Genomic DNA, 27,365 nt, shown 5'->3' with positions numbered 1-27,365 from the left:
GTGTTTTAAATAATTGAAGTATGTAGAAAATGAAATAACATAGAAAATAATGCATGCGTTTGAAAATGAAACCTCGAAGAATGGCCACCAGTGTTCACAAAATGTACTAATTAATGATTAATACTGATGAAATATTGAAAATGTATTAGATTAATGTGATATTATGTCATATTTAGGGTTATGAAATATGCTTTAGCTTATTAATTGTAGGCCTTAACTTAGCAAGTGTCTTGGCCTAGTTTTGCCAGGCCTCATGAAGAAGCTGTATTTCTTAGCCGTTAATAAAAATGCTGATGGAGTGAATTAAACTGTGAAAAGTCTATTGTCTTATTAAAAGTGCTTAACCGAAGCTTTCTGTGGGAACCGACGGACAGGAGATGATGTCCCCAGTAATGTCACCACTTGTGTGTAATGTGTGTGAGACGTACTTTCCCAGGAAGCCCAACATGCGGATGCTAATCTGAGGGTAGATGAGGACATTCACAAATGAGTGACGAATTACAGGAACTAATGTTTGATGAGTTATCTTGCTAAATTCTGTGTATCCCATATCTATATTGCAGCTGACTCTGCTTTCGATTTGTACAGTAGCACTAGAATGTGTCGTAATTCAAGCTTTGAATAGATTGTGTTTCTTTCGCCGCTTCAGACAACCAGAATTGTTCATATATGTGTTCCGTTTGATTTTGAGATTAATCTACATGACTTTAGCATTGTTAATATAAGGGAAATAAAATTACTAAACCTTACTAAAGGTAAGATTTTTCATGGCTGAAAGGTTATGGTGTGTGATATTTATTGACTCCATTGATTATTATTTTATTGATTACTAATCATTGTTGATTATTGTGCATTGATTATTGTTTTTGTAATAGAGCCATAGTGAGAACGACTTAAACGAGTCAAAAGGTTCATCGACCTATTCGCATCTCCTTGTAAGTTTACTAATTACGGTCTGATGCGCTAACACAACTTAGGCAAGTATTCCACTCCTCTGCAGCACATCTGCAATGCTGCATTGGGTGGGCCGGTTGTGTTACACATGAGGAAACAAATGTGTCTTGTATTTTCACTTTTCTTGTTAGTCCCTTTTTTTCGGTCCTTGACGCAGGTTGCGCATTCAGCAGATGATATTGAATTCTTCTTGTATGTGGATCTTCTATATTTAAAGCTTGCTATTTGATATCTAATTTCTATACCTTTCAGATGCAAGTAGTTAATCTGGATGGAAGTGACCACTAGGTGGCTGCCATACATTCTAAGGAATATATTTGAGCTTTACCAGCTGAAACCTTGTTGATCTCATGCCCAAGTAAAAATCAGGGAAGTAGTACCTGTTTTATTCCTTATTCCTAGTCTTTACTAGACGCTGCGGAGGTATTGCTATATTCACCTCTGCCTGATCCTAGAGGTTGTATGGCAAGAATGGAATTTCTGAACGGAGAGGAGGAGGTCCAAATGACCATTTCAGCCTTATTGTCTATTGTTTGAGATTTACTCCAAGATAAGTTCCATTATTTTTCCAGTAATGAAGGATGCTATCCTTGCTGAATGGAAACAGAGGGAATAGACTGCTATTTCAAAGTTCCTGAACAACGATGTATCTGATTGATGATCAGAATTTTCTGCAATCAGTGATGCAGGATTCTGTTTTAACTAACTTGACTGGTCATTTTTCAGTGGTCATGGATGACACTTCACGGTCTGATCCCTTTGAAAGAATGGTGGATGGTAATTGCTGTTCTTAAGAAGGCTTATTTTAGAGTGAACCTTGCTGTGAGACTCACTATGCATTCACTGTATTTTCAACCACTTTCTTCTGCTATGTTGGCTGTACCTGACTTTGCTGATCTGCTTGCCAGTATAGAGCTTCAGGCATATTTTGGCAAACGTATCTTTTAACTCCTTGTGGGCTACCGGCTTAATCTCTAGGGGTGTTGGGGGGATTCACAGACTTGAATAAACTCATGATTGGAAGACTGAAGGAACTGAAAATGCTTCTGTCCTTCAATATCACCTTCCTTTTCTTGGTCTCCATCTTTTTGGCCCTCACCTGGATGATTTGCTTGTATCATGACTCTGATGCATGTCTTAGCCATCACTTAAGCATCTAAATAATCATCACCCTCCACATTATCTGTAAAGAAGGCTTGCTTTCAGAGGGGAACAATGCTCTTTTGCTGGACATACTTGTGAGGTGCCTCTTGCTTCATTGGCAAACAATGCGATCCCCCTTTAAAATCTTCTGACTCTTCACCAAACCGTTTCAGTGCTCCTGGCTACCTAGTAAGAGTAAGTGGGGGATCCTGATGGTAGGCAAATTTATATCAAATTTGGATCTTGTCCTCCAGCTTCATGAACTATTGTCACCCGATGGACAAAATCCTAGGCCAAACAAATTGCTTTCAGAGTAAGCGTCAAATCTTTGCAGGAGAAGCAAGTGATTTCTTTGGTTCCTCATGAAGATAGGGGAAAATTGGGAGTGTTCAACATTTTTTCTGAGTACAGGTTTATGTCGCCACAATTAATCTCAAGATGGACACTCCCCAAACACTTATTCCATTGATTTCCAGGAGACTTTGGACCCAGACCCATGGTGAGGAGACTGCAAGGGAAGTGGTGGTCTCCCCACTGCCCTAATATAACTGTGCCACTAGGCTGATGGGTGGGAACTGAAGTTCTCGCCCATCAGCCCAGTGGGAAAGGTGTGGCAGCATTGCCGCCGCCTCATAATAGAACTGGCTGCAATGCTGCCGCACGCAGGGGGCACCAGCACTGCAGACAGTGTGCATTTCGAGTGAGCTGGGCAGGGGGGCCATGGGCAGTGCAGGGCCCCCCATGGCCCCCTGCACTTGTTTTCCACCAGCCTCTTCATGGCGATTGAACCACCATGAAAAGGCTGGCAGAGAAGAAGGTTGTAATTGGCAGTGTGGAGCTGAGTTCAGTGGGGGCAGTAGTAGGTTGCCGGGTCTGCCAGCCAACCTCGTAATGTGGCTGTCAGACCGCCACAACCTTGGCTGGCCAACTTCCACCGCAAGTCTGTTGGTCTGTTGACTGCCAGACTCGTAATAAGGCCCTTTATTGTGATTAGGGAATTAGAGGATGCTTATTTTGACGTCCCGAACGGATCCCTTCATCACCAGTTCCTGGGATTCTCTATCATGTTGTCTCATTTTCAGCTCAACATACTTCCCCTCGGGCAAAATCTGCTCTCAGAGTATTGTTAAAAGTATTTCTGTCAGTTGGGAGTCCTTCAGAGAAGCATAGCTTGGGTGACTGAGGATTCCCAAAAAGCAATGTGGTGTACACAAATAAAAAGGTAGGGGGTCAACGGAAAGAGATGGGAGGGAAGGGCTACAAGTTTTGCACTGCAGAGTGACTAAACAATCTGAACTTCATGGCCGCTAAATCAACAAACTCTGTAAAAATGGAGCACCCTTCACTGATCAAATATTCCTCATTCACCCTCCATAACTTCACCAATTGTCTTTTTAGCTTTGATGCAAGGGTATGTTACATGCACTACCTCTCTGACTGCATACTGATACTAGTCCCTGCTAATAGCCGACATATTACCCCAACTGTTGACCCCACATGACTGATGTGGAGGGAGCACTGCATATTATGAATCCAACTCAAACCAGGGTGCTTCTGGAAAGGCCCAGCCCTAAACACAGAACCAGTGCATTTCTGATCTTTTTCGAGGTACTGACATAGTTATGATATGGCTTTCCTGTCATATGTGACAAATGTATCTAGTAGTGACTCTTTAGCAACAGCATGTTGTATTCTGACATTTATAGTTCACTTTTAGCGTTGTTTTTATGGACTCAACATTTTCATCATGAAAGAGCTGTTAACTGAAAGGTGCCTGACGCAGGACTACTTGCAACTATTCTTGTTTAGGTTAATGGACATAGTATGAAAATCTCCTAATGAACTGGAATGTAACCAGTGGTGAAACAAGGGACCTCTCCTGGAAAATAAAAATTGAAAACATGATCCAAAGAACAGCCTTAAATAATGAATGATCTTTGCAGATATTGAAATAAAATGCAAATTCTACCAGAATAAACAGATAGCATTTTTAAACCACTCCATCCCCACCCTGAATGAAGCACAATATTAGTGCAAAATCATTCGTTTCACAGCATTTTTCAACCACAGAGGCAATGCTTATTTACACACCCTATTGGCTCAGCAACAAAATGTAATGTTTACACTGATCATGGTAACAGATATAAAAGCAGTTCCAGACAGCTTCCAAATCTTTCCATCAAGTGTGATAACCTTAAGCCAGTGCTTACTTCTCAGCCAGCAGCATTGTTATGTTATTTTCAATTCATAGTTTAATCCTAAAAATACATGTCCAAGGATGCAACGCACTATTGACCAGAAAGCACATATTTGCTAAAATCATCACATTTAACAAAGAGCCGCTTTGTAGGTGTGGTTGTACAATAAAAGCAACAATTCACTTTTTCACTCATGAAGTACACAAGCATTACTTGAATACCTTTGTAATTTTAACAATACTTTATTCTAGTGATGAATTAGTAACACTACCAACTCTAGAGATGTACAAGACAAAAGCACCAGACATGCATTACCAACTGAAATATTCAGTGTATATCAAATAATTGCCACTTCATCATGGATGTGCGCCAAGGCCCAACAGGTTGGGGAGTGGCATGATGTCTTGAGAACAGGGGCAGGAGCACAGCCAGGTCTCATGTCACATGTACTGCATTTCCTTTTAAACATCATTTTGCATTCTTGGACTCCTGTGTCTTGCATAATCTTCTTTCTCGTGTTCTTGTTTGTTCTAGGAAAGTTACTGTGATTTACTCCTGCTTTCCTGGGATCTGGGGTGGGTTCTATTACTTACCTTTGGTGTTTTCCAATACTCCTACTGCCCCTCTACACTTGCCTAGGTGGGAAAACAACATTTGCATTCCACTTTCTTAGTATATATTGTTTGTGTTCCCCGTAGGGACCTGATGGACTCTACCCAGGAGGGGGATTCAGAGGGGCCTCTCAGCAACTCAGAGAGCACTCAGAAGTCCAGGCAGTGCACACAGGAGTCCCACAGCATGTGGACAAAGGAGGTGAAAAAGGAGGCCCACACAGCACTACAACAAAGGATCCTAAGCGGCCGGAAAAACACGCAGGAAGCTGTGTGTCGCAGAATAGAGTGCTGGGGGCCGGAGCTGCATGGTGCATGAAGCACTTCATGGATGAATGCCATCAAGCCTTGGCAACAGCAAAACATGCGGTGCACAGGGGTACTGTCTTGTGTGGGGAGGTAAGCTGGGACCACTTCAGTCCACCACCCGTGATGCAGGATCCCCACAAAGCTTGTCACGAGAGGGGACCCACGCAGCCGGTCGTCTTTGCAGAGAGGTGCCTGCTGAAGTAGGGTAGTGACTACTTGTAGGAAAACGCCACTGTTGGCATGGTTACCCCCCACTTTGTGCCTAGTGTTGATGGCAGCTGTGATTGAAAGTGCACTGGGACTCTGCTAACCAGGCTCCAGCACCAGTGTTCTTCCCCAAAACTGTACCTTTGTTTACCCAATTGGCACAGCCCTGGCACACAGTTAAGACCCTTGCAATAGGTACCCCCGGTACCAAGGGCCCTGTGGCCAGGGAAGGTCCCTAAAGGGCTGCAGCATGTATTATGCCACCTTAAGAGACCTCTCACTCAGTACATGCACACTGCCTTGCAGCTTGTGTGTGATAGTGGGGAGAAAAGACAAAGTCGACATTGCACTCCCCTCAGAGTGCCATGCCCACCAACCACTGCCTGTGGCATAGGTAAGTCACCCCTCTAGCACGCCTTACAGCCCTAAGGCAGGGTGCACTATACCACAGGTGAGGGCACAGATGCATGAGCACTATGCCCCTACAGTGTCTAAGTCAATTCTTAGACATTGTAAGTGCAGGGTAGCCATACTGAGTATATGGTCTGGGAATTTGTCATTACGAACTCCACAGCACCATAATGGCTACACTGAATACTGGGAAGTTTGGTATCAAACTTCTCAGCACAATAGATCCACACTGATGCCAGTGTGGGATTTTATTGAAGAATGCACACAGAGGGCATCTTAGAAAGGCCCCCGTATGTCTGCCAGCCTGGTAGTGTAGGACTGACTGGTCTCTGCCAGCTTGCCCCTTCCAGATGAGTTTCTGACCACATGGGGTGAGTGCCTTTGTGCACTCTGTGGTCAGAAACAAAGCCTGTCCTAGGTGGACGTGCTTCACACCTCCCTCTGCAGGAACTGTAACGCCTGGCAGTGAGCCCCAAAGGCTCAGGCCTGGTGTTACAATGCCCCAGGGCATTCCAGCCAGTGGAGATACCCACCCCCCGGACAAGCCCCCACTTTTGGCGGCAAGTCCAGAGGGATAATGAGAAAAACAAGGAGGAGTCACCCCCTCAGCCAGGACCACCCCTAAGGAGGAAAAACAAGGAGGAGTCACCCCCTCTGCCAGGACCACCCCTAAGGTGTCCAGAGCTGAAGTGACACCCCTCCTTGTGACATTCTCCATCTTGCTTTGGAGGATCAGGACCAATAAGGATAGGGATGTGCCCCCCTCCCCAATGGGAGTGGGAACAAGGAGGTTGTAACCACCCTCAGGAACAGCAGCCATCAGCTACTACCCCCTGACCCTAACACACCCCTAAATTTAGTATTTAGGGGCGACCCTGAACCCAGCTCTTCAGATTCCTGATGACCACAAGAAAGAAGAAGGACTGCTGAGCTGAAAACCCAGCAGAGAAGAGCAGGAGACAACAACTGACTCAGTCCCATGCCTACCGGCCCTTCTCCTGCTTCAAAAAGCTGCAAGCGAAGAAGCAACGCGTTCTGCAGGACCAGTGACAACTAAAAAACCTCCAGAGAACTCCCTGCCTCACCGAGGACCAAGAAACTCCTGTTTTACAGTGGACCTGTCCAACATGAAGACAAAGAAACCATCTTTAAAGGGACTCTCACCTCACTCCAGAAGCGTGAGTCCAAACTACTCTGCACCCGACAGCCCTAGGCCTGTGTCCAGAGGAACCAACCACCCAGAAAGGACTCCAAGGTGATTCCAACCAAGTGTCCACCCTGGGCTGACCTCTCTACCCCTCCACAACAATGCCTGCAGAGGGAATCCTGAGGATGCCCCTGACCGCGACTGCCTAGGACCCGCAGCCCCCAGAGAAACCGGCCACTGGTGCAGAAGTGACCAGCAGATGGCCCTCCTTCCTGCCTAGTTGGTGGCATGCCCGAGAAGCCCCCTTGTGCCTTGCCTGCAGCGCCTAAGTGATGCCCGGGGTTCACCCATTGAGTTCCATTGGGAACCCAATGCCCTATTTGCACCATGCACCCGTCTGCCCCGTCCCCCTGAGGGTGCGTGTTTGGTGCCTAATTGGGCCCCCCTCAGTTCTCCTCCAAACCCCTATGTTAGTCCCTACAACAACGCAAGTACTTACCTGCAAGCAGACCGGAACTGGAGTACCCCCTGTCTCCATAGGGGCCCACGTTATTTTGGCTCCTGTTTGACCTCTGCACCTAACCGTCCCTGTTTTGCTGGTGCTGGGTGTTTGGGGTCATTTTGAACCCCCAATGGTGGGCTACCAATGCCCCAGAGACTGAACCCGTAAGTTTGTTACTTACCTCAAAAACTGTACTTTACTTACCTCCCCCAGGAACTGTTGAAAATTGCAGTGTCCACTTTTAAAATAGCTTTTTGCCATTTTAAAGAAAACTGTGTACATTGTTGATTCCATTCAAAGTTCTAAGTATTACTATGCAAAGTGCCTTTCATTTAATGTACTTACCTGCTAAATGAATCTTGTGATTTTAGAAATAAATTGAGAAATATATTTTTTTAAACCTATTGGTCTGGAGTTAGGTCAGTGAGTGTGTGTTTTCACTGATTGCTTGTGTGTGTACAACAAATGCTTAACACTACCCTCTGATAAGACTAATTGCTCGGCCACACCACCACAAATAGTGCATTAGTATTATCTATTCTTGCCTCTGTCAAGCCTCTTGGGGAACCCCTGGACTCTGTGCACACTATTTCTCATTTTTATATAGTATATCCAGGGACAGCTTCCTACACTCCTTCACTGCAAGGGAGATTCCTTTGTTATTCTGGTGCAGGCTGAACTTAGGCTATCCTCTGCGGATGCATGACTGGGAAACCGTTGCAGAAGCTGGCAGGAGCTGAAGATGCAGTGTTGCAGAAGTCGTCTTTGCTTCTTTCTTGCAGTTTGTAGAGTTCCTGTAGGGTCCAGATGCAGTTTCTTTGGTGAGAAGTTGAAGTAAAGGATGCAGAGGATTTCTGCTGGAGTCTTGCAACCCGAATCTGAAGAACCACCCAAAGAAGAGACCCTAAAGAGCCCGTAAAAGGGGGATTGGTCAGCTAAACAGGTAGGCACCTATCAGAGGAGGGCTCTGACGTCACCTACTGGAACTGGCCACTCAGATGCTCCCAGAGTTCCATGGGAATCCAAGATGGCAAAACCCATGGACCCTCTGGAGGAGCTCTGAGCACCATTGGTGGGGTGGTGATGGACAGGGGAGTAGTCGCTCCCCTTTCCTTTTTCCAGTTTCGCGCCAGAGCCCTCCCAAAGGAAATCCTTTGTTCTGCCTTCCTGGGCTTGAGCTGCTCCAGCAACAGGAGAGCAGAAACCTGTCTGAGAGGTGGCAGCAGGGGCTGCCTGGAAAATCTCAGAAGGCTGGATTGGCAATACTGGGGATTCTTTAAGGAGCCCCCAGAGTGCACGGAATCATACAACCAATGCTTGCAAAAGCCTTGGTGTATGATTCCAACATGTTTGATACCAAACATGCCTATGTTCGGAGTTACCATTATGTAGCTGGACATAGGTAGTGACCTATGTCCAGTACACACGGAAAATGGTGTCCCCGCACTTATGAAGTCTGGGAAAATGGTCCTGGAGGTTGTGGGGGCACCTCTGCTAGTGCAGGGGTGCCTCACACACAGGTACTCTGCCTTCAGGGCTGGAAGGCCTGCTATAGGGTTGACTTATAGGTGACCTGGCGCAGTGTAAATGGCAGTGGAAGGGTGCATGCACCTTTTCACATAGGCTGCAATCGCAGTCCAGTAGAGGCCTTTGCATGGGCTCCCTATGGGTGCAAAAGATATACTGTTTCCCTGGAACCCCAATGCCCTGGGTACATAGGTACCATATACTAGGGACTTATAAGGGGCACCAGTATGACAATTGTGGGTGAAATACTGAGTTAACAGTATGCAACAACCATAATTTAAGGGAGAGATCATAACTACCGGGGTCCCAATAAGCAGGATCCCAGCAGACACAGTCAAACACACTGCCAAACAGGCCAAAATTGAGGGTAACCAAGCTAGAAATAGGCTACTTTCATACATGCAGTGGGGAAAACTGGTTTGTGTATTTGTAGCACTGTGACAGAAAGCACTGTGAATATCTCTGTCTTTATTTAAAAATTAAGAGCTGAAGAAAAATAATTGTTTAAGGTAAATCAAGTGCTTTTACAGTATATGTTTTAGTAATATGTAATCAGATTGTACCTAGTGCCAACATTTGTATAACTGTCTATGGATAGGTCGAACTGCAGAATCCAGTTGATAACACCCTTACATTTCCTCTCAAAAATATTACCTCTTTGTCACCATGAAACTTAGAATGACTCCCTCATTTAAATCATATAATGACTCCTAACCAGCCTTTACATTTAATAATTAGGCAATTGAATACATGTACATTTCTTTCAGGTAGCAGACAACTGGGTGAGAAGGCCGGTTTATTTCTTGCATTGGAGACATTTCCCCTCCCTCCCCTTCACTGTCAGCCAGAGATGCCTCAAGGTCTGCATGTTAACAAAACTATGGGGACAGTCTTTTTTTTTTGTTTTTACCTCTGTTCTCATGTGATTTTCCTTGCTAGCATTGGTGGCCAGAGAACCCCGGAGGGAAACAAGGCCCAACCAATAGAGGGTGCCATATGGGGCTTTATTTCTTTTTTTTTTTACACAAAGTCGCAGATAGCTTCCTTGGGGGACATAAGCCGAGGCCAGTCAGCCCAGTGGAGGGATCAGCTTGCTTCACAGAGCTCTAGGGGCCAGATGTACAATGTCCTTTTGCATTTGTTAACGGGCCAAATCTCAATTTTGGCCCGTTAAGAAATGCAAAACAGCCTTTTCCTATCTACAAAGGCCTTTAGGGAATCGCAAAATGAGATTTATACCCTGTAGAAATTGTATTTCGTGATGCCCTAAAAAGGAAATCGCAAATAGGGATTTCCTATTTGCAATTTTTTGGCACATGTACAAAGCAATTCCTAATTGAAAAATGAGAATATAGGAAATGCAATTACCATCGACTATAAGTCAATGGGAACCATGGTCTTTTTTTAAAGTGCAATAAAACGTGCACATGCCCCTGGGCATGTAGATTTCTGAAACATCTTTTTTCTAAATGTGGATATGCTAAAAACCTGGCATGGACCCGGCTCTCCAGGACCGACTTTTCAGATCCCTGCTCTAGGGTATGTGTGCGCTTTACATGTGCACCATTTTTTTCGGAGTGCTGCAAGGGGGCCTTAGGCTGAATGTGACCCTTGCTTTAGCATTTCCTAATTTGCAATTTCCTATTACTAGGAATGGTTTGGTATTACCTAAATAGCAATTTCCTAATAACAATTCCTACATTGTAGGAATCGCTATTAGGGAATCTATAATTTTGTACATACCATTTTGCATTTTCTAAGTATTTATCTCTAAGGAGTCGCTATTTAGGAAATGCAAAATAAGTATTTTGTACATCTAGCCCTAGGTCTCATTGGTGTTTCAAGTGCAGTGGCACCAAAAATCACCTCTGAGAGTGGCCAACTAAACCGCAATTCTGGATGTTTTACCACCTTTTCTTGTTTGCGTTAGGGCATTAGGGCACACTGCATGCTTGCTGTGCCAGTGCTGCTTTTGGCCTCTGGGCAATAGCACAACAAAGGGGAAAACTGAAGCAGAGGAGACACCTTTGATTGGGCCTCAGAGTGATTGTGGGCTCATGGAACAAGATGGAGACCCTCTGTTTTTAACTAAGGACAGAGGAGATATCCTGCTTGCAATGCAGTAGCTTTTATTAGTGAACCAGGTGCAGAGACACTGGGACCTGGGATGTGAAGGGTTCACTGCATCACAATTTTGACTCTTCTACTTTAGAAAAGGGGCATGGGGGCTTGTTGTGTTTGCAAGCATAAGGGCTGAGGGCACTCTTGCTGCAAACAGAGGGGTACCACTTTGGAGAAATGTATTTTCTAAAAATGACAGAGAGCCTGTTTCAAGACAGGCATGATTGCTTAGCAATGGGGAAGGGATGAAAGAAGCAAAGGAAGCAGTCTTTTTTGCAGGGCCTCAGGTATCACTTGTTTAAAAAGGAGGATTGCATTGGGGTTCAGGATTGTGAGGGGCTCACCACATTCCAGTGATGGGGTGCAGTGTTTAAAGTTAGTTTCTGTTTTTCTTTTCTTTGAGGCATTTATAAGTCTAGCAGTTAGGCGCGTTATGAGAGGCTTGTGCAGCTGTTTTAGCGATACAACAGTGGTGCTAAGCTTTCAACCATTTCTATGAGGCCACACAAAGCCGGCTACAGATCCCATGCAGAGTCTGCTGAAACAGTCCCTCTGACAGAGCAAGCATCAAGGTCAAGGGCACGATGCGTGGGTTCTGATCCTCACAGTAGGGTCCTGCGTCAAGCTTCAACCTCCGTTGAAGTCAATGCAATGCGTCATCGAGTGGTATTGAGCGTCATTGTCGCGCCGCAAAGTCTGTGGATCTGATGTCATTGAGCAGCCTCTGCATCGGCATGCAGTGAAATTTTACCCAACTCGAGGCAATGCTTTGTTTTTTGCAGGAATCAGCTGCATAACCCACTTCTGAGGCCCAGGACTGGTTAGGACTCACAGATGACAGAGTCCAACAGCACTAGTAGCTTTGCAAGCAGTTTTTAATGTCCCTGAGACTGCAAAACAACAGGGGGCAAGCCAGTAAGCTCTTAGAGACACTCTGGTTCAGTAGGATGGGTCCAGTAGGATGGGTTTAGTCCTTGACCTCAGTAGGGCAGAGATCAGCAGGCAGCAGGGCGGCTCAGCAAAGCAGAGAAGCAGTTCCTTGGACCAGTCAATTCAGTCAGAGTGGAAATTCTTACAGGACAGCAGTCTTTACTCCAGCAGAGATCTGATTTCAGAGGTACAGCGCCCCAGTACTTATAACCAAAGTGGCTTTGAAGTGGGGGTGACTTCAAAGCAGCTCCTTGAAGTGCACAGGTCCCCCTTTCATCCCAGCCCTGGCTCCAGGCTATCAGGGTAGTGTAATCAGCCCTTTGTGTGTGGCTCAGGCCACTACACTTTGAAGTGTAAGTGTGAGCCCTTCCAACCCTCCCTGCGCAGGAAGACCCATCAGTATGCAGATGAATGCAGATGCAGTTGAGTGGCCTGTGTGTGGGTGTCCAGAGGGAATCCACAAATGTAGCTGTCACCCACCCCAGTCCAGATGCATATTAGAAACAGGCTGTTAGACACACAGAGCAGTGACAACAGGGAAATTGCCACTTTCTAAAAGTGGCATTACTAAAATCGTAATAATAAATCCGACTTCACCAGTAAAGAGGATTTATCATTACCATTCCAATGATATAAAACATGATGCAGCAGCTCCTGTCTGATCAGAAATTACAACTTAAAGAAAAATTAAGGAATTCCTAATGCTGGCCTATGAGGAGCAGGCCACACAATAGTAAACAAGCATTTGCAATGCAATGGGTCTCGCATTTGCTTGAGTTAGAGCTATTAACATTGTAAACTCCTAATCGGACTTTTCTTGCGACATAAATTGAAAACTAAAAGTGAAACAGTTTCCCACAAGCGAGTCGATTCACAGGGCCATGGCTGCAATAAGCATCAGCGTGAAGAGAGACACAAAAGGAAAAAGAAGTTCACCCGCAGTCAAACTTATCAGCAAAAGTGCATAACAGGGGCTATGGTGAAGGCAGTAAGAAAGCCTCCCCAAGGAGGAACAAACGTAAGCCATTTACCCATGTCGTCAAAGGATTTCCAAAGGGCAAGACCACGAACAAGTGGTAGTGATGAGTATGATGTGGGCATTGTTAAAAGCCCAGAAACACACCAACAGGTCGGAAAAGCAGCGCTTGTGCTTGTGCGCTGCTATGCTCAACCTAAACATGGTTTTGTCAATTTCAAATCCCTCCACATGGGTAATACATTAGACGGTGTCCGTGACACCAAAATTACAGCGTAATTATTATTGTTATTATTAGCCCAATTACATCTGATTTAAATATATTTTGGAAAGTGACATTTTTCTCCAAATATCAGTTTATGAGATGAAAATACGCACATTTTGGCCTTGAACACACACTCAGTTTTATTATGTATATATTAATTCAATAAAGTGAAAAAAATCTGATTTAGTATACTGGTCTACACACAGGAGAACTACTATGGGTAAGTTGAGAGCTACCAGTAGCTAACTAGCTATTTGTTGGAGAAGTCTGTTCTATAGCCATAGTTGGATGTATATTAACTAAAAAACTTCAGTGCAGGGGAAGTTATGTATGCAATCCAAGACTATTGAAATTCTGCAGGTATGGTCACCAGAGCACCTACACCTTCACTCGTTCCACCTCTGGCCTCACACAACAGCAGAGACATCACCACTCACATAATCATGCCCCATTTGCAATACATGCAGGCTGTGCTCTGTGCATAGTACCAGAGTGTATAGTCAAACTGTGCTCTGCAGCCTTACATACCATCCTATTATGTACCACCATCAGCCTCTGCAGAACCCACGTATGCCATCTCACCACTGCTGTGATTAGAGATTGGTCTGTGAAACTACCTATGGAGTCCTGATAATATTTTGGATTATAAACACAAAAGCCCTTCAACTGAAGTCTTTTCGGCAAGTGTTCACCTTTTCAAATACTATAGGTTACTATGTAACCTACGTAGTAAACCACAAATTCCCCTTATAAAAGCGTACTCGGGTAATTGTGTGACCTTTGTCGTGATGAACAATCAATGAGCCATCTATAGGGTTTGTGTATGATGCAATCATGGCCCATTTGGGCTGTGTGCATTGCGTCAGTATACAGTCCCCACTAGCCACAGGCATATGCGCAGATCCAAAATAGCGGCTACTGAAAAAACGATCAACAGGCTTCAGACAATCAGATTACCAATTTAGTTAGAAAGTTGCAAAACCGGTGACAGTTTACACAATTCTACTCTTTATTTTAGCATTTGAAGAGTGATGTCTAAAAACAGGACTGCCTGTATCTACTCTAAGAAGGCAGGGCAGGTGTGAGGAATGTGCATTTCCATTGCTACCTTTGGAGAATGTACGCTGTTTGTCAGCGACCTCAAAACTAAGTCAGTCACTTTCCCCTAAATGCGGGCCGTACACAAGTCACTCAAATTACGTCTTGTGAAGAAAATGAAAAGATAATTTAAACATTTGAGAAAATGTTCCACCGGGCCTGGACCAAGCAATGCAAGTTGTTTAATGTAAATAGCAAAAAAGATTTTTAAACAAATAGTTTCAAAAGGGTGCTCAATGTTTTTTGATGAATGGTTGAATAATTTTAAACAAGATTTATTATTCCCTGACATTTGAACGCTCAAGTGGGCCTAAAAAGACATTTAAATAATGAAACCTATGGCAAAAGTGCAATTATGAATGTAACCGGCAAAAGTGCAATTAACTGTGTAACGGGGTCGATATTATGCGAAGCGCTCGATTTTTGCCAAAGGAGATAGTGCTACGAAAATAGAGAAAAAGTAGTCCACAAACCTGACGGGAAACAGCGAGCCTTGCATGTTTTCTGTACTTGGTCGCTGCGCTCGAGGAGGGATAACCACCGGAAAAGGCATGACGTATGCATGCCTTCCACTAATGAAAGCAAGCAGATTCTAACAGGCAAGCCCACGAACCGAAGAAAGACACTGACGTGACGTGGACGGGACTCCGAGGCCTTTTCTAATTCCTAAAGCGCCTCGCTAGCGATACGCATGTGCAAGCGCATGCGACGCAGGCTCAACCCTAAAAATTTGCAAAGGTTCAAGATTAAATTTAGGACAATGGAGCCTGAAAATAAGCTGCTATTTCTCATGAAGCTCAAAGTCATACATCTGAACAAAACATATTTCTTTGAAACACAGGCCTACCCGAGAGTGGGTAGAGGTCTAACAAACCCAGGGCAAACTGACTGACAGCACAGAACAAACACACCCGGAAAACTGCGCACAAAAGGAAGGGCAGCTTATTTGAAATTAATGCAAGGAACAGTCAAAAGAAACTGAAACAGGAGGTTAAGTCCCTCTGGTCTTGGTGCATAAAGTGTCTGCTACTGAAAAGTGTGCAATATTATCTTTTCTGACCTTCAGTAAATTGAGGTCAATTCTTGATGTATCATTTTCTTATTTTCAGGGTTAACAGAGGGGCTCGGCCAGTTTTTGCATTCCTCCATCATAGTTATGTATGGAGTTCTGTGTAATGAATATTTCTGGGGTGGAAGTATGGAGTGGGGTGGGAGTTGAGGGTTTGAGGTTATAGGAGTTTAGTTGTTTGGTTACAAAGAAATCATATCTTTACCAGCTAACATCTATTGCATTTCCTGTAGCTCTACAGTGTTTATGTATAACTAGATGCCACAGGTAAGTAAAAGGAATGAGTACCAAATTATTTTCTTATATAAATGGACTGTTGGAAAGGATAAAAGGGGGTCACTGTTGTAATATGCCAAACAACACTCGCCTGATACCCTGATGCTGCACCTATTGGGGTCCAACAGTAACTTATTAGAGTGCAGTGGTTACAATAGAGTTTATCATGCTGGCTTTGCCAGTGGATCACATGGGGGTTGCAATATTGCTGCATAAGCCCTTGCTCTTTGTGGTGAAACAGGTCATGCTGGACCCTATTGCCTGCTATAAAGCCCACGCATGAATGTTTATCAGCGTGTACACACCACCAGCGCTGACCCATTATATTCTGGTGCTACTATTCCTGCTTCACTACAGAGCATGTTTACACAAGGAGGAGATTTCAATGTGGTACTATATCACTGAACTTCCACCCTCTTTGAATGGACATCACCTTTTGGGGTACATGATGTCTGGCATGCTTTGCTTTGCACAAAGGGGCTAAGAGTTTTACGCATTATTCTTCTCAATATAGCTCTTTCTCCAGATTTGAGTATTTCTTCCCACCCACAAAATATTTGATCTGGGTTGGAGGATCTGATACGCTGCCAATAAAAACATCTGACTACTCTCCATTGCTGTTGTGTTAAGAGAAGGGACAAACACAGCATGTGGGAGCTGTCTGCCTGATAGCTAGTTAATGACAAATTCAGTGACTAACGTAGAACTGAAGTATATAGAACAGACCCTTTGATCAATCGCCTTAAAATGTGTTACTGGGAATAATGGAAGAATTGGGGCGGCGGGACAATGTCTCGTGGTGATGGGCACGTTGCTTACAAAGAGAAATATTGCCGAACATTTACTAAGGGCCTCTGTACTTGCGTATAGAGCCCGATTGAGGGCCATGGGTTAGGGTTTTAAACTTGAAGAATGTATATGCTTAGCCAGAGGATCTCCCAGTAAACGTAATAAATCTGGGTGACGTGCTGGGAGTGGAGCCATTTCCATTTATTTCCAAAGGCCACATCGCAGAGCCGTGCCATAACCTTACGAACGGAAAACTAGCCACGCCGTTCGGAATATGGAAATGTTACTCGGTTAAAGAATCTGTATGGAACTACGCCACTACTGTTGAAGAGTGAGCGTGTATTTTTCAATGGTCCGTTTTATTTTTTGCACGCTGATTATTCTCTTTATGTGCTTATCTGTTGGTAAAGCAATAAAAATACCTTTCATAAAAAATGATCAAATGCATCATTTGTATTTAAGCAAAAGCAAAGCAGGTCATTTGACTAGAGTGACTCAAATAGGAAAAGCGATTGAACCGGATTGGAACTGCAGAGATCAAAGTACCTCACTTAAGAAAAAATGGAATGAGAAAGAAGAAATATTGCTCTTTTTTAAAAGTGGTTGATAGGTGTTACTGTGAACAGGAAGAATTGTTCAATCACGCAGGGCACTAGAGCAGAAGTCAGGTGCTCCCCCAAGTCTTATTATTACTGCTATGGCAGTCGGCTAGGCTGCGCAACGCAGAAGTGGGAAACAGCAGCTGGCTGTTGTGACGCCGCCTCCCACCCACATGCAACAGGTCACCAAAGCACTTAGGCCCATATTTATACTTTTTGACGCTAAACTGCGCTAACGCAGTTTAGCGTCAAAAAGTTTTGCGCCGGCTAACGCCATTCTGAAGCGCCATGCGGGCGCCGTATTTATTGAATGGCGTTAGCCGGCGCAAGCAGACCGGCGCTGCCTGGTGTGCGCGAGAAAAACCACGTACACCAGGCAGCGCCGGCGTAGGGGGAAAATGGCGCATGGGCGTCTTAAAATGGGGCAAGTCAGGTTACGTCGAAAAAATCGTCGTAACCCGACTTGCGCCATTTATTTTCGACGCCCATCCCCCATCAACATGACTCCTATCATTGTAAAGATAGGAGTCATGCCCCCTTGCCCAATGGCCATGCCCAGGGGACTTCTGTCCCCTGGGCATGGTCATTGGGCATAGTGGCATGTAGGGGGGCACAAATCAGGCCCCCCTATGCCAAAAAAAATTATTAAAAAAAAATAAAAAAATACTTACCTGAATGTCCCTGGGATGGGTCCCTCCAGCCTTGGGTGTCCTCCTGGGGTGGGCAAGGGTGGCAGGGGGGGTCCCTGGGGGCAGGGGAGGGCACTCTGGGCTCATTTTGAGCCCACTTGTCCCTTAACGCCATGCCTGACCCAGGCGTTAAAAAGCGGCGCAAATGCGCCGTTTTTAGCCACGCCCACTCCCGGGCGTCTCTTTTGCCCGGGAGTATAAATACCACGTAAAGGCCTGGGAGTCATTTTTTAGACGGGAACGCCTCCCTTGCATATCATTAACGCAAGGAAGGGGTTCACGCTAAAAAATGACGCACATTCCGGGAACTTTGGCGCTATTCGCCTCTAACGCCATAGTATAAATATGGCGTTAGTTGGCGTTAGTTTAGCGTCGAATTTGCGTCGAAAAAAACGACGCAAATTCGGCGCAAACAGAGTATAAATACGGCCCTTATTACACAAGCATTTGCAATGCAATGCAACGGGTCTCGCGTTTGCTCATTTTAGAGCTGATCGCTTTGAAACTCCTAAGTAGACTTTTCAGCTATCGGGCAAAAGTGCATTTATATACGTAACCGAAAAAGTGCAATTAACTATGTAAAGCGCTTGACTTCTGCCAAGCGAGATCGCGCTGGTAAATTAGAGAAAAAGAAGTCCACTATCCTGATGGAAAACAGGGAGCCTCGCATGTTTTCTGTACTTGTTCGCTGCGCTCGAGGAGGGCTAGCCACTGGAAAAGGCATGATGTATGCATGCCTTCGACTAATGAAAGCAAGCAGATTTTATTAGGCAAGCCCAGAAACCAATAAAAAACACTGACGGGATGTTGACAGGGCTCCGAGCCCTTTTCTAAACACTAAAGAGTCTCGCTGCGATACGCATGCGCGAACGCATGCAACGCAGGCTCAACCCTAAAAACGACTTTGGGAGTTTTTCACTACCAGGGTATGTAAAATTGAAAAGTACCCATCTTGTCTTTTACTTATATAGCACCCTGCCCCATGGACTACCTAGGGCCTACCTTAGGGGTGACATATGTAATAAAAGGGGCGTTTAAGGCTTGTCAAGAGGTTTTAAATGCCAACTTGAAGTGGCAATGAAACTGCACACACAGGCTCTGTAGTGGGAGGCCTGAGACATGTTTACAGGGCTACTTAAGTAGGTGGCACAATCATTGCTGCAGGCCCACTAGTAGCATTTAATTTACAGGCTCTAGGTATATGATATGCCACTTTACAAGGGACTTACAAGTGGAGAAACACATGCACTTTAGCACTGGTTAGTGGTTCTAAGGCCAACAAAAAAGATACAGTGAATAACAGTAGGTGAAAGGCAAAAAGCCAGGGGTAAGACCACCCTAAGGATGCCAGGTCTAACAGTTGCTCTTTCCACTCTCTTTCTCATAAATAAATACACCAATGGTTTACTATCAGTTTTTACTGCAAAATATTTTACCACACACATACTTTCTAAAATAATTTGCATTCTACCAACATGCCAGAGCCTCTTTTTCAACAGCATAATAAAAGTGTTCACTCCCCATTAGGGACATGGTGCATACACCACAGTTTCTTCTTTCCTGCCTGTTCCCTCCATTAAGACACCGTAAGTTCCTTTGTTACAAGCTTATGTTATCACAATCGATTCTTGGTCTCTCCCAACTCATCATTGGATTATTCAGGGAATACCCTTTTAAATTCATCTTTGTTAGCCTTTTAGATGCAAAATTTTCTTCCACACATAAAGCCTGATCCAGGTGATTGGCATCCATCTCCGTCGCCAAATGTTGCGGCCAATCAGAAACAATTTAACCTCTGTTGCAGGCTCTGCTTTTTCTCTAATTGCTTTCCCCTTGAACATCAACTTTACTTAGAAATATCCCAATAAGTCAACAGGTCTTTTCACATATAGGCCCTTAGTACATCCCTGGTGGTCCGGCGGTGAAGACTGCCACATTATGAGTGTGGTGGTTTGGCCTCTGCCAAACCGCCACATCCGCGCTGCTTTCTCCCTTAAATTATGATTATAGGATACTAGTAATCCAGTATTCCACCCACAATTGGCATACTAGTGCCCCCTTATAAGTCCCTAGTATATGGTACCTAGGTACCCAGGGCATTGGGGTATCAGGGGATCCCTATCAGCTGCAGCATTTCTTTTGCCACCTATAGGGAGCCCATGCAAAGGCGTCTACAGGACTAACATTGCAGCCTTTGTGAAATGGTGAATGCACCCTTTTACAGCCATTTACACTGCACCAGGTCACTTATAAGTCACCCATATACCAGCCTTCCAACCCTGGTGGGTGCAGAGTACCTGTGTGTGAGGGCACCCCTGCACTACCAGAGGTGCCCCCACATCATCCAGGAGCATTTTCCCAGACTTCATGAGTGTGGGGACGCCATTTTACACGTGCACTATACATGGGTCACTACCTATGTACAGCTTCGCAATGGTAGCTCTGAAGCATTGGTTGATGATTCCATGCACTCTGGGGGCTCCTTAGAGGATCCCCAGTACTGCCCTTACAGCCTTCTGAGGTTTTTCAGGCAGCCCCAGCTGCGCCACCTCACAGACAGGTTTTTGCCCTCCTGTTGCTTAAGCAGCTCAAACAGCTCAAGCCCAGGAAGGCAGAACAAAGGATTTCTTTTAGGAGAGGGATGTTACACCCTCTACCCTTGGAAATAGGTGTTACAGGAATGAGAGGGGTAGCCTCACCAGTGCCTCTGGAAATGCTTTGAAGGGCACAGATGGTGCCCTCCTTGCATAATCCAGTCTACACTGGTTCAGGGACCACCAGTCCCTGCTCTGGCACGAAACTGGACAAAGGAAAGGGGAGTGACCACTCCCCTCTTGATCACCACCCCAGGGGTGGTGCTCAGTGCTCGCCCAGAGGGACCCTTGGTTTTGACATCTTGGATTCCAAGGTGGTAGGGAATTCTGGGAGCATCTGAGTGGCCAGTGCCAGCAGGTGACGTCAGAGCCCTCCCCTGATAGGTGCTTACCTGTGTAGCTGACCAATCCCCTTTTTGGGGCTATTGAGGGCCTCTCCTCTGGGTGTTTCCTCAGATTCAGATTGCAAGACTCCAGCAGGAATCCTCTGCATCCTTTACTTCACCTTCTACGGATGAAACTGCATCTGCACCCTCCAGGAACTTTACAAACTGCAACAAAGAAGCAGAGATGACTTCTGCAACATTGTATCTTCAGCTCCTGCCAGCAATTGCAACTGTTTCCAGGTTGTGCATCCTCCGAGGACTGCCTGTCTTCAGCCTGCACCAGAAGAACGAAGGAATCTCCCTTGAAGTGAAGGAGTCACTTCCATGCTTCAGCAGGCACCCCACTGCAGCGATGAATGGTGGCGTGGGTCCCCTTTCCTGAAGAAGTGTGTGGATCCAGGAACAAGGGTGGCGGCCTGAAGTTGTCCCTACAGTCCTAAGGTCCAGCTGTCCAACTTTGGTGGAGGTAACATCTTGCCACCCCACTCATTCCTGCGATTCACAGCTTCCTGAGTGGTTCTCCAGCGGCATGGGATCCTTTTTTGTCATGCTGCGGGCCCCCATTTGCACCTTCTTTGCCCCCAGGCTGTGGGACTCCTGTGCACGCTGCCTGGTCATCTGAGGGCTCTTTGAGTTGCCGAGAGCCTCCTCTGTCTCTTCCTTCTGGGTAGAGGCCACCCGGTCCCTCCTGGTCCCAGCAAGCGCCATTTTCCACTAACCGTGACCTTTGCGTGTGCCAAGCCTTGTTGGTGGAATCCAATGACGTAAACCAGACTGCAATCTTCCATCTGGCGTGGGACATCATCTGCACCAACCAGGAACCCGCATCCATCTTCTTGGGTGCAGTACTGACTATTCTCCTTCACCGGTGGTTATTCTTTTGCACTGTTATTCGGGTTAGCAGGGGCTCCTGTTCTCCCTGGACTCTTCAGTGCTTCTTGGACTTGGTCCCCTTCTTCCACAGGTCTTCAGGTTCAGGAATCCATCACGGGTGTCTTGCAGTCTCTTCTGGTCCTTGCATGATCTTCTGTCATGACTTCTTGTGTGTTCTAGGAAACGTACTGTGATTTACTCCTGTTTTCCTGGGCTCTGGGGTGGGTTCTGTTACTTACCTTGGGTGTTTTTTTCTTACACTCCCAGTGCCCTTTTCACACACTACACTTGACTAGGTGGGAACCCGACTTTCGCATTCCACTATTTTAGTATATGGTTTGAGTTCCCCCCTAGGCCCATTGCAACCCATTGTGATTTTCACTATTTGCACTGTTTTCTAACTGTTTTTGCAGCTATTTCTGCATTCTAGTGTATACACTGTGTATATTACTTACCTCCTAAGGTAGTATAGTCACTAAGGTATTTTTGGTATTTGAGTCACCAAAATAACGTACCTTTATTTTTGTAACAATGAGTATTTACTTTCATGTGTGTGAGTACTGTGTGACTACAGTGATATTGCATGAGCTGTGCATGTCTCCTAGTTGGGTTGCTCATCCACACTACCCGTAGAGAGCCTGGCTTCTAGACACTGACTACATTTCACTAATAAGGGATAACTGGAACTGGTATAAGGTGTAAGTACCTTAGGTACCCACTACAAACCAGGCCAGCCTCCTACACCTAACACGAGATAGACTCTGATACATTACTAAACATTGTTATTTCTCTAAAAAGTTAGCCTCAGCCATGAGTATGACAATAAGTATTAATTGTTTAATTCAATGTGCACTGTATAACGAAGCACATGCTTAATATCATGTACACCACACATGTGTAAGGTATCTTCGGCATGGAATTTCACTCTGTCACTTTGCACTAAATGTATTCCTCCAGCACGTCACTTGCCTCATAACATCTACTACCACATATTTGCTTACACACCATGTTTTTCAATATTTCAATAAATCGTTCCATTTCTCCTGCAAGGAGAAGACACAGGCCCTCATTCCGAGCCTGGCGGGCGGCGGAGGCCGCCCGCCAGGCTTCCCCCCTCCGAAATACCGCTCCGCGGTCGTAAGACCGCGGAGGGTATTCCGAGTTTTCCCCTGGGCTGGCGGGCGGTCTTCACAAGACCGCCCGCCAGCCCAGGGGAAAACTCCCTTCCCACGATGACGCCGGCTCGTAATAGAGCCGGCGGAGTGGGAAGGTGCGACGGGTGCAGTTGCACCCGTCGCGTATTTCAGTGTCTGCTTTGCAGACACTGAAATACTTTTAGGGGCCCTCTTACGGGGGCCCCTGCCGTGCCCATGCCATAGGCATGGGCACGGCAGGGGCCCCCAGGGGCCCCGCGACTCCCCCTCCCGCCATCCGGTTCCCGGCGGGAGAACCGCCAGGAACTGGATGGCGGGAGGGGGAGTCGGAATCCCCATGCCGGCGCAGCATGCTGCGCCGGCTTGGAGGATTCCTTTGGGGCAGCGGGAAACCGGCGGGAGACCGCCGGTTTCCCTTCTCTGACCGCGGCTGAGCCGCTGCGGTCAGAATGCCCCGCGGGGCACCGCCGGCCTGTCGGCGGTGCCACCGCGTCCCACAGCCCTGGCGGACTTGTTCCGCCAGGGTCGTAATGACCCCCACAGTGTGCATACATTGTCTGGCAGTGAAGTTCCACCACCAAGTACTACACCAGCACTAACTGAACTGTCTGCTCAGTGAAATTTGGGGGGCACGTAGACACTAGAATCCTGACTTTTCTTTGGCTCAGAAAACATGATTATCTGGCTTGTGAGCTGAGGCCTAAGCCAGTCCATAATGACTCTGAGGCCCAGAACCTTTTCTGTGACTAGGAGGAATACTCCAAACGTGCCCTCTGTCGAGACATGGCAGTACTACCTAGATTCTGGGTTGTTAATATAAAGTAATAGTCAATCAATCAATCAATCAAACATTTATAGAACATGTCAAATCATCCATGAGGGTCTTGAGTCGCTGGAGCAATATGCTGTTGCATGGGGAAATGATCATTTGAACATCCAGGTCTTTAGTTCTCTTCTGAATCGCTGGAGTGACTGTGACATCCAGAGGTTCAGGGGGAGGTTGTTCCAAGCCTTGACTGCCAGGTGAGAGAAGGAGCTTCCTCTGTGTTTGGCTCGACGGATCCGTGGGGTGAAACCAATGCAAGGGGACTGGTCAGTTGGTGAAAAGTCAGGCGTTTGTTGATGTATGCTGTTCCTTCGTGACAGCACATTTGTTTCTGTACATTATAGTGCATACTGTAAACACCTTTTTCTGGTTCAGATCCACTCATGAAAATGTAGGTTTACAAGTGACGGCAAGACTTTTGGTGAAAGTACGGTTCCTGAGACCAATAAGATCACTTTTTAATTGGCCCTAGATTGACATGGCAAGATTGAGACGTGAGCACAGTTCCTCCAGACAGTGGAAGAGTATTGCATGAATTCCTGGAGCTGAAGGGAAGATTACAGACACTGAAGTGAGCAAGAATGGAGAAAGCTAATTTTATGAGAACGTTTTAACATGTGCTACTTAAGAAAGGTGGGTGACAGCCAGGGGCATAATCATCACACTTTATTATGAGGGGACACCTAGCCTCTCTGCATGTTCAGGTGTTATCCGCCTGTAAAATCAATAAACCCCCCAAGGGCAAGCATGACATCCAGTATCACCTCGACGTGACCAGAGGGGCCTCTTCTGCCAATGTCAAATTGCTATGAGCCCTGCAAGGCTTGACAACACTGCTGTAGGGGAGAACCTCCTTACTGGCCAGGAGACCATAACTGTTGAAGATGTGCAATTACTTCCCAGTTTTGTCATGCTGGTCTTCTCTAGTGGCAAGATCCAAGTGGTTGGGCCATGGCTATAATCCCAGGCTCACTGGCAGAGGAGCTGATTGGGTGACCTCGAAGGACACAACACCAACCTCTCTTCTAGATAGTGTCCCAACTGACAGGTAACACAAGGACCTTAATGAAAGTCTGAGAGTAAGTGTCTAGACTGAAAAAGATAAAGCTGCAAGTTACAGAGATTAGTGATTGTCAATGTGAACTCCTAGTCTCCATGGGCATTTGGGAAAGAGACGCAGATGCCCTCAAAAGCAATATCATGTTGTTTGAAATGGAAGCAAGTGTCAATGAGAGGATGATTCTTTCTCTGGGACATACAGGTGTGTACAGAACTATGCTTGACTAGACGTATCTGCACACTGAAGAGATTTTCCCTGCTGCCAATTGTGCACACCAGGTAGCCAGTGGGCACAATAAGAAGTAGCCAATTGCCAGTAGAGGTAGAAGTCAATGACAATAAGGCCATGGTGTATGGAGGGTAAAAGAGAAACAGAGTGCTGGATGTCTCTTGGGCAATTACTGGATTTCACCTAATGTATCAGAGCAGAAAGACTACATGGCTTGGGCCATGTCTTCTGTACTGACCAGAACACATATTGCATACCTTTCTCAGGACGACACTAGGACCATCCCAGATCTGCAAACAGGATGGTAGTGAGAGGATGAGGGCAAATTCTGAGAAGGGACTGGTCTTGCCACTCACTGCTCCACACAGAGAGGAGAATGCACAGTGGGTCCAATTCAGACCATGTGTTGGGAGTGTGGGTCACTCCAGAGCTGCATTTTTAGCTCCGTTTTGGATGACCTAACAGAGAGAAATTCTACCTGAGAAAGGTTGAGTGCTCAACACTAGTGGTACATAGGAAAAAGGCCCTGGAATAGGTCAGCAAGAAACATGATGGAGTGCATTGCATAGGCTGAGAGGGTGGGCTATTTTATAGTTACCCCATGAATCATGAGCAAGAGTCTAGCAAGAAACTAGCAGTTCCCTTAGCATCCATTGTTAGATCACTTGGGCATAGAAATGATCCAGGATAGGTTACTAACCAAGGATACACCGGGATAAAATGAGTGTCTGTTTATTACATGTATTACATGCCAACTGAGTGGATTTGAGGATTTCTCCACATTTGTGCTTTTGTACATAATTAACAATGTGCAGTGTGTAACTTTACGTTGATTCTACATGTACACACTGATATTCAGCTGATTTCTAATGACATACAGAAATGAGTTTTCCTGCCTCTTGTTAACTATGCCTTACTTAGGGCCTAGCAGCCATAGTTTTCAAAATTGATACCTCCTCTCTCTTTCTCCCCTGTATATTTCACTGTAAAAAAACACTGTCATTTTTTCCAAGGTTCTTTCTGTATCTCACTGTACCCTATTCATTCTTAATAATTTGCTGTTATTCATGTCATTTGTTTGTTTAACCATCTACAGATGGCATTAGCTTAAATTAAGCAGAATAATTACTCATGTTATGGGATAATGCTTGGGTGCTAAGGCAATAAGGCCTTTATTAAGAACTGTGCTATGATTTGCTGAGAATGTAAGTTTTTTAATCAAATCACAGTCATTCTGCAGGTTTGGTAATTGCATATGCTAGAAGACTTTCCAGAAAGCTTAGATTGTTCTGGGGATGTTGTCCAATCTCTCTTAGTTTTTCAGCTCACTTGGAAGTTTTTTTCAATTTGCACTTCTCTGTAATGCCCTATCAGCTGAGAGCCTTGACTCTCACTTTACGGTTATCATTTAAAAATTTGTAATAAAATCCCTTAACTATTACGGTGATGCTTGGAGGTGACCCTGTGGACCCGTCCACGTATAGGCCTCTCACTATGCATAGTACAGATGTAAAATACTGGCGAATAGGCTGGGAGGAGTTATTAGGGGGTTAGTGCATGAGGACCAATGCAGCTTTATGCCAGCTTGCAGCACAACATTCAACCTGTGAAGGCTACATGAAGCTATGGGTGTATAGAAGTGACCTAGAAAAACCCTTTGAAACTGTAGAGTGGTCTTACTTAATGGCAGTGTTACGAGAATTAGGGTTTGGGCCCATCTTTTGTGGCTGGATGCATCTACTATACACTGACCCCTTGGTGCGTGTCAAAGTGGGGATCGATCAGTTGGGAGGGGGAGGAGACAGGGTTGACCTTTTTTCCCGCTTCCTTTCACATTGGCAATCAAACTGCTGACCATATTGTTACATACAGAATTGGAGCCTTGGGGGATACAAGTGGGAGGCACTACACATATCGGATCTCTATATGCAGATGATGCACTGGTTTATGTACGCTCCCCCAGCAGGTCAGTGCCGATAGTGATAGAATTACTGGCCAGATTTGGTGCGATATCCACTCTTGGGTTCACGCAAGCAAGTCACTGTTATTCCCTCTTGGGAGTCTGGGGGGTTGCCGGTTGACCACTCCCCGTGTTGGGCCTCTGCTGGGAGACAGAGGGATTCAGATATCTGGGCATTCAAGTAGCCCACACTGATGTGGTCCATAAGCACCGGAATGTGCACAGCATCATAGCTGGCTTTGAGGGCTCAATTGGATTCTGGAACAAACTCTCAGGTTGCCTCTATATGGTCCACTTGGTCCCCAGTTCTTCCACAAACTAGATAGTTTATTGACTTTAGGGGTCATTATGACCTCGGTGGTCGGTGCTAATGTGGTGGTAGTAATGTACACTCCATATTATGAGTTGTGTTTGGACTTCTGCCCATTTATAGTTGAAGAAGGAGTTGCATCACCAGTACCAC

The 27,365-nt window shown here is 45.6% G+C and overlaps 1 protein-coding gene across 3 annotated transcripts in view; it reads right to left on the bottom strand.

Moving 5' to 3' along the window:
- Positions 1 to 27,365, bottom strand: part of LOC138299205 (butyrophilin subfamily 1 member A1-like) — a 745,683-nt gene that overhangs the window by 247,435 nt on the left and 470,883 nt on the right. The window lies entirely within an intron of this gene.

The sequence above is a fragment of the Pleurodeles waltl genome, chromosome 6 (assembly GCF_031143425.1).
Source record: "Pleurodeles waltl isolate 20211129_DDA chromosome 6, aPleWal1.hap1.20221129, whole genome shotgun sequence".
Lineage (NCBI taxonomy): Eukaryota > Metazoa > Chordata > Amphibia > Caudata > Salamandridae > Pleurodeles > Pleurodeles waltl.
The sequence above is the reverse complement of the archived record's forward strand: the minus strand, read 5'-3'. Positions and strand labels throughout refer to the sequence as shown.